We start from the raw sequence: 13359 nt of genomic DNA on the forward strand, positions 1-13359 counted from the left end.
CCCAATTATAGGTACATCATTTGCCAGTCAAATAGTTTTTACAATATAATCTTAAGATCCAGAATCCAGGAATGCTTAGAATATAATGCAACATATGTGTATGTATATATATGTATGTGTGTGTATGTGTGCGCACATGCATGTAAAGGAGAGAGAATTTGTTTTAAGGCGAGTGAGAGAGCAGGATATATCAATTTTATTTTGCATTATTCTAGTCTTTTTAATATATTTTTTAAACTTAAAAAAAAATAAAAAGTTAAGAAAGGAAGTTTTGGTACATATTTCAAAACTCAGATACAAGAAAAGAATTCACGCTTAGATGTGCAGGGAGCCAGGATTGCTTCTAGGCCAACAAGATATTTTAGCTTTAAAAGTTTTTCAAATCAAGCATTTTTTAGAGAGAGATGCAATATTAACACTGAAACTCTGCCTCTGGGATGAGGTAGGAATACTTGAAATGGTGCTTTCAACATCTGCTCTGCATTTCACTTATAAACATAATTAAAATGCACCATTTGTGCTGAAATCTTATCTGCTTCTTACTCATGGAAGAAAATACACTGAATGAATATCTTGAGCTGCCTTTTGGTCAGCTGAGAATTTGCTGTGGTTTCATCCCTCAGGATGACTCTGTGGAAAATCCAGGCAGTCTTGTGAAAGCCACAATCAACATCCATATCATCATAAGCAGCCCAAAATGCAGTTGGTAAATGGGGGAGTGAGTAGATGAGACTGCATTGGCTGTCTCCAGAAAAACAGACAGGCTGAAGGCAAACACTGCACAGGAATCTGAAAGGAAAGTTAAAAGATGTTGATTTTATGGTTTCTTTCCAAGAGGAGCCTTTTTGTAATGTATCTGCGCAAAGATCATTCAAATTTCCTTAACTTCTCTGAGCAACTCAACCTCATAATTACTTCTCTGGGGTTTTAATTAGCAAAGACACTAATGTAGACACATGTTGCAGCACCCAGCTAAGCACAGTGGTGCACATAAAAACACATGCATGCACACAGGTTTGCTGTGCCCTTGTGTACCGACAAACCAGCCAGCCTCACACAGAGCTGAAGGAGCTCCTTACTCCCAGAAGGAGCTCTGCTGCCACTCCTTTTACCATCATTAGCCTGTTCTCCAGGGAAATGCCAGTCCACTGTGTAAAATACACAAAAATGCATGGCTGGACAGTGCTTCTGCATGAATTACTGGCATCCCTCATCCTTTGGGCCCCTCTGTTGTCCTGTAAGAACTGTCAGCCAAAGACTGTCTTTCCTTTTTTTTTTAATTACACCAAGGAATTGTCTCCCTACCCCCCAAACTTACCCTCGTTTTTCTCCTCAAAAGGCAATTTAGCTCTCAGGATATCCATCAAAAAAGTGAGGGAATGAGGTGGCCCATAATCTGCCCCAGGGCTGGCTGGGGTGGAGAGCAGAGTGCAAAGGTGAGCTCAGCATGCCAGGCTCACTCTCCTGTTGCCAACACGAGAAAAACTGTTGAAGGACAGCATGTCAAGTATTGCATCCCCTCCAGCTGTGCTGCATCCCTAGCAGAGATATTCTCATCTCATTTGAAACTCTTTATTGGTGTAATTCCCACAGCACACCCTAGAGGAAGATGGTCAGAGCACGTAGGCTTTATGTGCCACAGCAGCACCTGGTACAATGGGCCAGGCTTGCACCATTGGACCTAAAACTATTAAGAGAGGGGCAATGGTCAAGATTTACAAATGGAAGAGGCTCAACTATGACTTAATTTGTGAGACTGCAAGTTCAAAGGGATCTAAAGCCTGTGTTTTGAGTTGCATCAAAACATTTGATCTTTGAAATCCAGGAAAAGTCATGGTGCGCAGTGACACCAACGACTTTCTATCTTTCAGATTGATTTTTTTTTTCCCCAGCTATTTGCAGTATGCTTCTCCTGTTTAATTTAAACAATAAAAATTAAAATAGTACTTTTGGATAGAATAATGTATTTGATTTAGCTCCCAGGTACAAAGCTAAGAAGTTGTGAAAGCAGCATTATTGTATATAACAGTGTCTCTACTTTCTTCCAGGAGAATAGAATATATATTTCCTCGGTGAGAACAGCAAGGATTAGAATAGAAATATACAGTAATGCAAAAGCCAATTACTTCATAGTTAAGATGTGTTAAAACACACATCTATTTTTTCCTGCTCCTTATTTATGATTGTTTATGTTTCCCTGCATCAAAAACTGCAAACCTTGCAGTCCACAGAACACAGGGTTTTATAATAACATCTTTCTGCAGTTGCTCTAATGCCATAGCAGAACTTGTAGCAGCTCTAGTGAATTGAGCGAGAGATCCTCCTGCTTTTTACAGCCTTGGTACACTAGGGGGACTATTTTTCCTCTTTTCTGGAGTGATGGATGCACAGCTCTGTCAGAGCAAGCTGTTGTACCTCGCAGCATAGGCCCTTTACTCACTGGTGCTGAACAGGTTAAACACGCAAGACTCGGGCTTGCACTCTTTGAAGATAAACAAGCCTAATTCTAAGCTGTCAATGGCTCTTCCTCTCTCTCTCCCTCTCTCTATCCATCTCTGCCAGCCAGGCACTATATTGCATTTTGCATCTTGATTTTCATGGATATTTGAATGGGTTCTTCCGTATGAGCAAAATTCTGTTCTCATTTATGCTAATTCCAAAAGAATTGTTTTGTACTAAGAGACACTAATGGAATACAGGCTCCCTCTCTGCAAGTCCATTCTGGTCAATCATTTTTGCTTTTTTCAAGGATTTATTTATTTTATTTTTTCCAATTTTTTTAAGTGCTGCTTCTAATTTCAGCTCCTCCAGATTTTTTTAATGCATAATATCTGGGTGCTGTCTGCTCCCCCCACAGCTCCACTTTTTCCAAAAACTAGACTCCTAGGACATCCTCACTCACTTCAGGGACTGCAATTCCTTCCCTTCATAAACACTTGGCTATATAACAAAATGAAATTTGGGGAAAATAAGACTGTGCAAGTTGCTGGAACAGGGCCAAAGCATAATCTCCATTTTATTCATTCCTACACAGCCAGTGGGGAGGTTTCCTTTCCCACAGAACCATTCTGCACTGTTTAAAGAATATTTGTGCAAAAGAAATTTATTTCTTTCTGTTATTATAGAGAAAAGAGGCTGGCTGTCACACTTTGTAACTTTGAAAAGGTGGGGAGAAATTCTCTCCCTTTCCTGCTACATCTAGCAAGCTGGTTTGTTTGAAAACTGGTTTTTATATCTCAAGGAAGATATTGTTCATTATTCCAGGTATCTGATTAAAGAATAGTTTATATCAGATGGAGAGCACCTCCTAAAAAAGTCTTGGAAATGGGGCTATGGCTCCTCCTGTCTCTGTGGTAAAGAGCCAATGTCTTCCTCTAGTGTTACGTAAAATGAGGGGAGGTTATTACAGCAATGATGCTGGAATTTAATCAGATGACGAGCTAATGTCTGGCCTCTCCCAGGTGAAACAGAATTGTTGTGGGAAAGCCTGCCAGGAGGTGAGATGGATTAGCAAGAAAAGGTGACATTGGCTGGGTAAGGATTAAGAATATACTTCCCCAGTGTGTTCCTAGCTACCACAGTCTAATAAAGCCACATTCATCACCTCTCATGGCATCTTCTGCAGTGTCTGGGACAACAAGCTTTTTAAAACATCTCTTTATTGGATATAACACAGACAATAACAGAGATTTACATCATGCAAAGAGTAGACTGTATTTGCTTGAACCAACATTATTCAAGCAAGGCAGCCAAGAAATACAAATAAGTAAAAAGATGATTCTTACAGTGAATAAATTTATATATTTTTTCCCGAATTTCTGCAAAATCATTGGAAGGATTTAGAACATGACATTGAGAAAGCCAGCAGAAACATTAAAAATAAAGCATCCTTTTCTGCTCATTAAATTATAAGAATTCATTAATCAGTCACAGCTTTAACAGTATAACTCTTCAGAGCAGTAATGCTCTTATCAAACCAATGGGGAAAAGTTTCACAGTGTGTATGTGATGATTAACTTCTAATTCACTGATATATTTGCTTTCATTTATTCAAGCTGTAAATGGTTCATCTTGCATAGCCACTTCTCTCACTTCAACATGAGACCATGGAGTGACACCAGCATTGAAGACCAGAAAGAAGAGTGCATGTGGATGTGGCAGGAGAGGTGGGTAGTGCCATCGAAAGTACACATTTCCTACACACTACATATTCGCATATTCATTAGATCCCCAACTCCTAAATAGATGCCTCTTTCCTAGGGGGAAAAAAAAACAAAAAAAAAGCACCTAAGTAAAATGATGTACCTATATATCTGTGCTTCTTTTGCTCCAAGCACTTTAGAAGGTCTTTGAATATTTCATGTGTCAAACAAAGGTATTCTATATACAGAGAGATACATCCTGGCATTACATTAGGACATCTTTCAGTGAGAAATGTTTGATCTGCTGGTAGTCAGTTCACATCCTTTGGTTACACACTTTATATCCTGCTGTGTATTGCACAGGATCGAGAGTGAGAATGTGAGAGGTCTGAGCTATTGAGATAGCTGCCATGTACTAATTGTTCTTTGGTTGTTTCATCTACCACTAAACTGTGTTATCTAGCTGTTAACACCTACGTATGCTTATGCGTATGGCAAAGTTATTAAGTGATGACAATTACAATAGGTGCAATTAATAGCAAAACCTATATTTAAGTTTTTGATGACAAGAAGGTCATCAGGGAACAGCAAGGGCCAGCTGCTGTCTAAAGGCAGGTGAGCCAGGAGGTGCTGGTAACCCTGGCACAGTCCGTGTCCTCACTGGTGAAGCACCACCCTGTGTAGTCTGAGCCTGGTGGGCAGGGCCAGGAGTTGTGAACCCACTCCATCAGCAGCCCCTGACTCAATGAGGGGTTGACCCAGGTCCAGGGTTTGGCTAGGGTTTCTGGGAGAGACAACTGGAAACAGGCCTGGAGACAATGATGTGACATAGTTCCCAGGTCTACCTGAGAGACAAGGCCTGGAGACATGTTACGACCTAGACCAAAGGGGTCCACCCAGGAGAACAGATACCTATACTACATCCAGGAGACAGGGGCAGAGATAGGCACACCTACAGCACCTACAACATAGCTCAGGAAGAGTCTGAAGGCCCCAGGCTGAGCTGTGGTGGGTCCCCTGGAACCTTGGCTGCTCCCCACCACTAGCACTCTCAGGAGCCTAACAGAAGTATCCTTTGCTCTTACAGAGAACAGTTGTTCTCATGCTCTTTTGTTTTGTTTTATTTTTACAAGAAGAACAACCCAGACACTTCAAAAATGAGTAAAAATGAGTAAAAGAAAAAAAAATCCAAGGGGAAATGAGCAGGTATAGTTCACATCAAAAAGATCTGCAACCATTTATTTCAGAAGCACTTAACGTTTCAGACTGAGGGCTTGATCTTTGAGCCTTGCTAGCATTGGATATTTGTTTTGTGGTTTGTTTGTTGTTGTTGTTTTTGTTTTTTTTGTGGTTTTTTTTTTTGGGGGGGGGGGGGGGGTTGGTTTGGTTTGGTTTGGTTTTCCCATCCTGTTGAAACCCAGCTAAACTGAATTAACACAGAAGAATTTGAAAACCACACCTCACATATGCTTTTTGCAAATTTGTTCAGATGGTCAAAATACCTAGAGATGATCTACAGCTCTCATTCTCCGTCAGAAGGTACATGCATCCTTCCACAAAGTGACAGAGACAGTGCCTAGGACAGGACATGATTATCCATTAATCCCTCCTCCAAGTGCAGGACTGAGCAGAAATGTCAACAAAGATATCCTCAGCAAGTACTGTAAGGGCAAGAAAGTGGTTGGACGAAGTGCTGTAAGTGATAGTGAAGAAGAAAAAAAAAAAAAAAAAAAAAAAAACCAACAACAACATCAAAAAAAAAAAAAACAGGCACTGGAAAGAGGGTGAAGAATAGGAACAGTATTGGTAGCAACTGAGGAGAAACTACAGACAAGTGCAGGCTCTGGGAAAAGCATGAAGGAGACTTGGGTGAAAGCAGGGCAGTAAAGCTGTGTCTCTGATACAGAGGTCTTTCATGGAGGACTGACCCTGAACTGTCAGAGACATGAGGAGTGACAGGACCCCTCTGGAGGAGAGCCCTCGGGAGTCTTTGTCCCACAGAAGTTATTGCTAGTTTCAAAATTCCAAAACTGTTATCTGAAATTACAACTATTTTTAATTGATTATGACATGGTCAAAGCACACTTAGTAGGATGTGAATAATTAGGACAGCTGCTTTGGTGACAGAAAATGTAGAGAAACCATTTTGATCCTGTTTCACAGAATGTGTTCTGTGTCACTTACATGGCACAATCACAGCTACCCAGGCTGCTTTCTTGGGATATCTTTGGGTTTTAATTACCCTGTCAATTAGAGTTAGTGGTATTAATGTGGCAGAGAAATGATACAGATTGCTCATGGGTTCTGTTCTCTACTTGTTTGCATTCATCAGTCTTGAAAGAGGAGGACTTAACACATTGTCTTGACAAGGATGCTAATAAGCCTACAATGAGAGATACGCTGCATCAAATAAATAGGTGCCAGCAGCCATGAAGAGAACAAGCTCGGATAATGGCACAGTGTAGTACAGTAATGAAGAGGTGGAGACTGTAGGCTCCTGGCTAGGGCAGAACACTCATCTGTTTTTCAGGGATGAATGGATTTAGCCAGTAAGCGGGTAAAAGCATTTAAGAAGAGGGGACTGATGACCAAAACATCCACAGATTAAGAACATGGAGCAGGACAAAAGAGCATTGTATCAACATAAGATCTGTAAAGTAATAGAAATAATTTTAAACTGAATGTTAACTAAGTGGAAGTAATTTCAAACTGAACCCTGCACTAGGGTAAATCAGAGAAGCATTCATAAAATAAAGCTGTGCTGATTTACATCTGAGAAAACAAGGAATGAGATTCTAGGTCCCAAGTTAATATGCAGAGCATTTTGGATCTACTTTTTTAGTTTTAAATGATCTGGATTAAGTTGGACAGACTGTAAAAATGAAAACTATTATTAATATTATATGACAGGCTATATCAACTTGTTTCAATTGTACATGGTTTTGTGCAGGCCAATCCTTGCTTATTGCATTCAGAATCTTCAGTGGTGCAAATGCCTATGGTGTCCCTGGGTGCTTAAAACACATTTGGTTTTCAGGGGAAGTAAAACATGCATAAAGTCCACACACTTATAGATTATTTCTTTTTGTGTCTTGTAGAAGTCATATCATGCAGGGATTTTAATGAGTTCTATCTTCACACATCCTTACTCCTGGAAGATTTTTGTGGCCTCGCTCTAAAAATTTACTCCCATAAGCACTTTTATATACAAAACAGACTCTAAGATCTCAATGCATATATTTGGGTTGAGGGGGGAAAAAAAAGTATAGGGGAAAAAAAACTATAAACAGTTAATGCTGCTAGCCACACCAATAATAAACTTGAGAGAATCCTAAAATTCAGAGTAGTTCACATTCATTTTACTTTCAGCTTATAGACTATGGATTATTTTCACATTGGACAAGAAATATACTACTCTTACATCTTTATTCAGTTTCTTGTTCTAATTTTAGTGCACAATTCAGTACTTAGACTGAAAACACTGAAAGGAGAATGATAAGAATTCACACCATGGAATTACTATTACATAAAATCATTAGGTTTTATAATCACTGTAAAAAGTACATTCACACCCTCTCCAAAAGTTTAGGACCTAGACTACCTCTCAAAAGTCCTTTTAAGAATTTCAATTTTCCTAATGGCCCATAATATCAGAACAAGTTCCCTCACAGATCAAGGGCAGCAGATCAGTTTAAGAGCATAGATTCTTTAAGCTAAGGTTAACAGCTCCCTGTGTTTATTTTAGGAAGACTTTTCTGATTGTTAGAGATGCTTCTCTGAAACATGGTAAAAAAAACTTCAAGCCTTTAGAGAGTAGGCCATTTGGGACTGTTTCAGACACTGAGTGAATACGTATTAATCTAGTTTTTATGGTATATGTGACAACTGGTGTCTAAGATAAGATTTTACACCCTCACAGTTTACAATTTTACAAAGTGATTTATTGAAATTCCTTGCAGATTATTTCTTGGAAGTCTTTTCCATGTTCCCCTTCCCTTGTTCACATTAGAAATATCTAGCATAGAATCTTAGCTTCCACAATGTTTGTTGGAAGATTCTTTGGAGAGCTAGAAAGAGATGCCACAAGTTCCAGTCTCCAGAAATCTCTGTGAACAGGATGAAGCACTCTGCTCTGAGGTTTCACAGAGCCATGGCCTGTGTCATGCTTCTGCATAGTGAAGCTGCCATCTCACTCTTGTACAAGGATGGTCCTTTAGCAGGACCCCACGCTCAGGTCCCAGAGCTTTTCCAAGAGCACCTCAGCTCCTTCCTGCTAGTTTATATGGCCAAAGCATCATGGGGCAGAACAAAGAAAGACTTTCTTTGGTATGTTTCCAGTTCCTGCAGTGGACCACAGCAAAGAACAGCCTGCTTGCTTAGAATAAGAAGTGGAAAATCAAGTCTCATAATTAAAACTATTGTACACCACTTTTCTATTGATCTGCTGGGATGTTGTTATGCTTGCTCTGTCATATGCATGGGAAAGGGAGGAAGAAGCAGATGGAAAGAATCTAGAAAATCAGGATTTATTAGGATTCATCACCATTTTCTGCATCCAGCCATATATACAACTAGTAATGATCGTTAGCATATTTTACAATAATCATTATGAAAACAAAGTGCCACCAGATATTGTGATGCTGTCTTCATGTGCAATGGGTCAGTGGGGTCTGGAAGACTTGGAAGGGACTCCTCTGCTTTCTTTGCCTCCTGTCTCCAGCAAATCTCACTGTCTCACCAAGGACAGGAACTTTTGCCATTGAAACAGCACCTCATGCTGCAAGACAGGATGGTATTGAAGGCCTTCATATCATCTTCCCCATGTGTTAAATGTTAAACTCCCTCTACTCAGTACAGTATCTCTTTCAACTAATATCCCAAGGTGTTCCACTACATGAAAAAACTATCCCTACTTACCTTTTGTCATGGAAGCTAAAGGACCACTTTACTCCTCAAAGCTCTTCCTTTCTGGGACCGCAGACCTCCTCTGATCTCACTCCACAATGCTCCAAGGGTTTTTTGAGATAATAAAAAAGGTGCCAGTGATAGGAAGAAGAGGATTGTGGGCTGCTTCTAGGGCTTCTCTTTTCTTATTGCTAAAATGGAGAATCCTTTTCATGTTACCATCGTGACTATTCTAGAGAGGGGAAGAAGGTAGCTTGGACCAAGGCAAAGACTTCAACTCTGAAGGGCAGCACAGAAAGTGGCCCAGATGCCAAAGCAAGTGTAGAGCAGGGCTGTTTGATACAGTATGCATTTTAAATTTAGATACTTCTCTTGTATTAGAATATCACCCTTGTCTAATAGTCTGTCTATTCCCAAAGCCTCTCCCACCCACCTGCATGTGCCTTTATCTCTGTTTTGCCACAGTTCAATAAGCACCTGCTATAGAGACATCAAAGAAAACAATAGCAACTGAATAATGTTACCATTTGATGTTATAGAAATAAAATAAAATATCTGAAGCAGAATAAAGCCACAAGATAAATGTCTTCAGAGTCAGAAAAAAAAAAAAATGTCACCGCTTTAACCTGTTTACATGAAAGTATTTTCTCTGGTGGGATAATCAAAGTTTCAAAGATGTTGTCCTATATAATATCAAATCCTATTACTATTCAGCAAGGGAAAAGCTATTCCCTTCAAATCAGGGTCCTCTTTAAGAACTTCCAGCAGGAAAAAGCTTGTATTGTGTGCACAAGCAAACACAGAAGGCAAACACAAAGGGAAATGTTAGCCTCAAATTAATTTCTGTCAGATTTGATTGAAAAGCTCACACATATCTGTCCATTGGAGGTTTGTGACCTGACTCTGACTGGCTGGGATTTGGTAATCAAATAGAGACTCCTACAATACATTTATCAGTTTTGCTGTAGTCAAGAAATATAGCTGTAAAAAGTGCTTAACGACAATAAAATTGGAACAAAGAGAATTTTTATCTGGTCACTGTGAAGCTTCATTTGTTCATTGAGTAAAAGAGATTTTTTCCCCATAATCAGGAGAAAAAAAAATTAAAAAAAAAAAAGTAGTGATTTAAAAATGTTATGCTAATATTAGTGCAACATGTCTGAATTTTTATTTTAATTTTTTTGTAACACAACTAAATGGATTTCTCCTACCAAGTCAAGGTCAGATCCTTAATTTCTTGTGCACTTTTTGCTGGCCACTATTGCAGCTACTCTAAAAATAGGAAAGACCTCAAACCTTTCTCATGTGGCTAGTTCTGAAAAAATGTCCCATTAATCTTTCAATCAAATTCTCATCTATCTGCTCAAATTTCACTTATTTCCTCAGTTTTTTTCTTTTAGAAATTTAAAAAAAGGAGAGGAGAGGAGAGGAGAGGAGAGGAGAGGAGAGGAGAGGAGAGGAGAGGAGAGGAGAGGAGAGGAGAGGAGAGGAGAGGAGAGGAGAGGAGAGGAGAGGAGAGGAGAGGAGAGGAGAGGAGAGGAGAGGAGAGGAGAGGAGAGGAGAGGAGAGGAGAGGAGAGGAGAGGAGAGGAGAGGAGAGGAGAGGAGAGGAGAGGAGAGGAGAGGAGAGGAGAGGGGAGGGGAGGGGAGGGGAGGGGAGGGGAGGGGAGGGGAGGGGAGGGGAGGGGAGGGGAGGGGAGGGGAGGGGAGGGGAGGGGAGGGGAGGGGAGGGGAGGGGAGGGGAGGGGAGGGGAGGGGAGGGGAGGGGAGGGGAGGGGAGGGGAGGGGAGGGGAGGGGAGGGGAGGGGAGGGGAGGGGAGGGGAGGGGAGGGGAGGGGAGGGGAGGGGAGGGGAGGGGAGGGGAGGGGAGGGGAGGGGAGGGGAGGGGAGGGGAGGGGAGGGGATTCCCTTAAAAAAAAGATTCCATTTTTGAACCAGTTCTTACTAAAATAAGGTACCCAAATGTAAAGGCAGTACATTTCACATAGCTGACATTACACTGTATTTAGCTAAACACCTAGTTGTGCTGGAAGTCCCATGCAGAACTGCAGTAGTTCTTTCTTTTGACATGATAAAACCATAGAGTCCACATCTGCAGTTAGATATTCAAAACAAGAATCTTGACCTTTATGGTCATTTATATCACACCATTTCGAACTTTAGCCTCATTATATCACTTATTTCATAATGACACACAACTGAAACACAACTTCTGATCCAAATTGTTCACTATTTAAAGAAACTGTGGGAAGAAAGAATGAGATTCAACCAAATTAAACTGACTGAGGCAGCTGCAAGAATATCCTACTACTTTTAATGAGCTTCAGAAATTTTGTTCAGCTCATGTCATATTTCATGTCAACTTTTGGGGGGATCTTTCAATGAAGAAGATTGGGAAGGAAAGCAAGAGGGTGATAGGAAACTGAGGGGAGGGAAAAATTTAAATAGAAAATTTGGCACAATGGAGAAGCATGAAGGCAAGGAAAAGGGACATGGGCATCTGAATGAGAGAATGGGAACTAGATAGGAAGAAAAGGGACAACAACAGTCATTGGCAATTGCAGGTGCAGGATGGGACGCTGAGAGACAATGTGGAGTACAGGTTTTAGAGCTAAGATAGTGATGATCATCTCAAGAAATTTCCCTGGTTCTTCCAGAGCTGCTGTGTAGAGAGGGAAATGAGTCTGATGGGTCTTATGCATGTGGAAGTTCAGCTTGGACAACAAGATCAGTGAGGAATAAAAATGCCTGACTCTTGAATACTGAATGATAGGTATTTGGGACAAGAATGGAGCTAATTTCCTTCATATTTCTTCCTCCAAATAATTTACTCCAAGCTTTTGCAGACTGATGAGGAGAAAGCAGGGTGATTTACACCCAGGTGACCCTAGCCAGTACAACAGAAACATGTTGTCATCTCACTGCCGTCCCTGCTTCCATAATGTATATCTCTATAAAACTGACATGAGAAAAACTAGCCAAATTAACTGTTTTTTTCCTCTATTTTGATGTGATTTTCCCAGACTAACAAAGGAGGTAAATGAGGAAATAACACTATCAGAAGTTCACTTGTACACTGAATGAGAAGAGAAACAGATTGGAAGAACTGAAGCAGAAGCATGCAAATCTCTAGTATATCAGGGCTTCCTGAAAATCTGGGGCTTTATTCCCTATTGTTCCAATTCACATGCATTCATTTACTCTGAGACATTGTAGAATGCCACCATTTTGCTTTGTTGTGACATTTCCCATTGTACATTCCTCTTTTATCTTCTTTATCTACCAACCAGATAACAGTGTATTTTTAACAGGCATCTCCATTAGGGTATTGACTAAGTGGCTCCCAAGTCTTCTGTCACAAGTCACTGAAACAACAAGATAGGTAAAATAGTTATTGATGTGTTCTACTGCCTGGGTAGCTAACACTATTCCCAACTATTTTTGGAAGTAGGAGGAAAAGGAGTATTAAAAAAAAAAAAAATAGAGTCACTTCAGAATCTATCTGCAGTCAATTAGAGCTACTTTCCAGTCCCCAAAAATTACTGTGGTGCACAAATGCAGTTTCCTGGCTATCAGACCTTCACAACTCATTGAATTCCTTAAAAGGGACTGAAGCTGCAGTGCCTGTGCCTTTGGGATGAATGATTTTTGAGGAATAATAGCGAATACATCAGAGTTCCTATAAACATTAATGTTTCCATGGAGTAAGGTCTCTTAAGGATGAGTCTCCGGAGGTATGAATTAAAGCAGGAGCTAGGCCAGCCACAGCTAAGAAGGGATAGAATAAAAGATTAAAACCATGCATAGGGGGACAACTCGAACACAGAGTGGATGGCCACTGTTGCTTACAATACACAAGCTCAAGAAAAGAAAAAGTGGTGTGATAGGATAACATTTCAAACACAGAGTGACTTTTTAAGGGAGTATGTAATTCAACTATGGAGGATTTATAAGTTAATTAAATGTTTTTTGTTTCTTTGTTTACCTTTATGCATATAATAGGACCCCTTTATATGTACCTTATTTTTACACTAGTTTGCTAAGCAACCACTGTGTGAAACGCCTGTAGTGTAAATGAGTATGACAACGATCATGTTCTTCAGGAAGGCAAAACGGCCTACAGGCCCCCACAAATGCAATTGCTGAGTCTCACAATCACTGTTTTTCCTTGAAATTCCAGTTCCATAAGTCTTTATTGCATGGTAATCTCAGTTTTCATCTAAAATCTTTAATTTCTAGTGCTTGTATACGTAGGGCAAGGAAAAAATATGAATTCATTGTGCAACATGGCCTAAAAAAATAAATAAAGCAGA

The sequence above is a fragment of the Aythya marila genome (assembly GCF_965140915.1).
Source record: "Aythya marila genome assembly, chromosome: 2".
NCBI lineage: Eukaryota > Metazoa > Chordata > Aves > Anseriformes > Anatidae > Aythya > Aythya marila.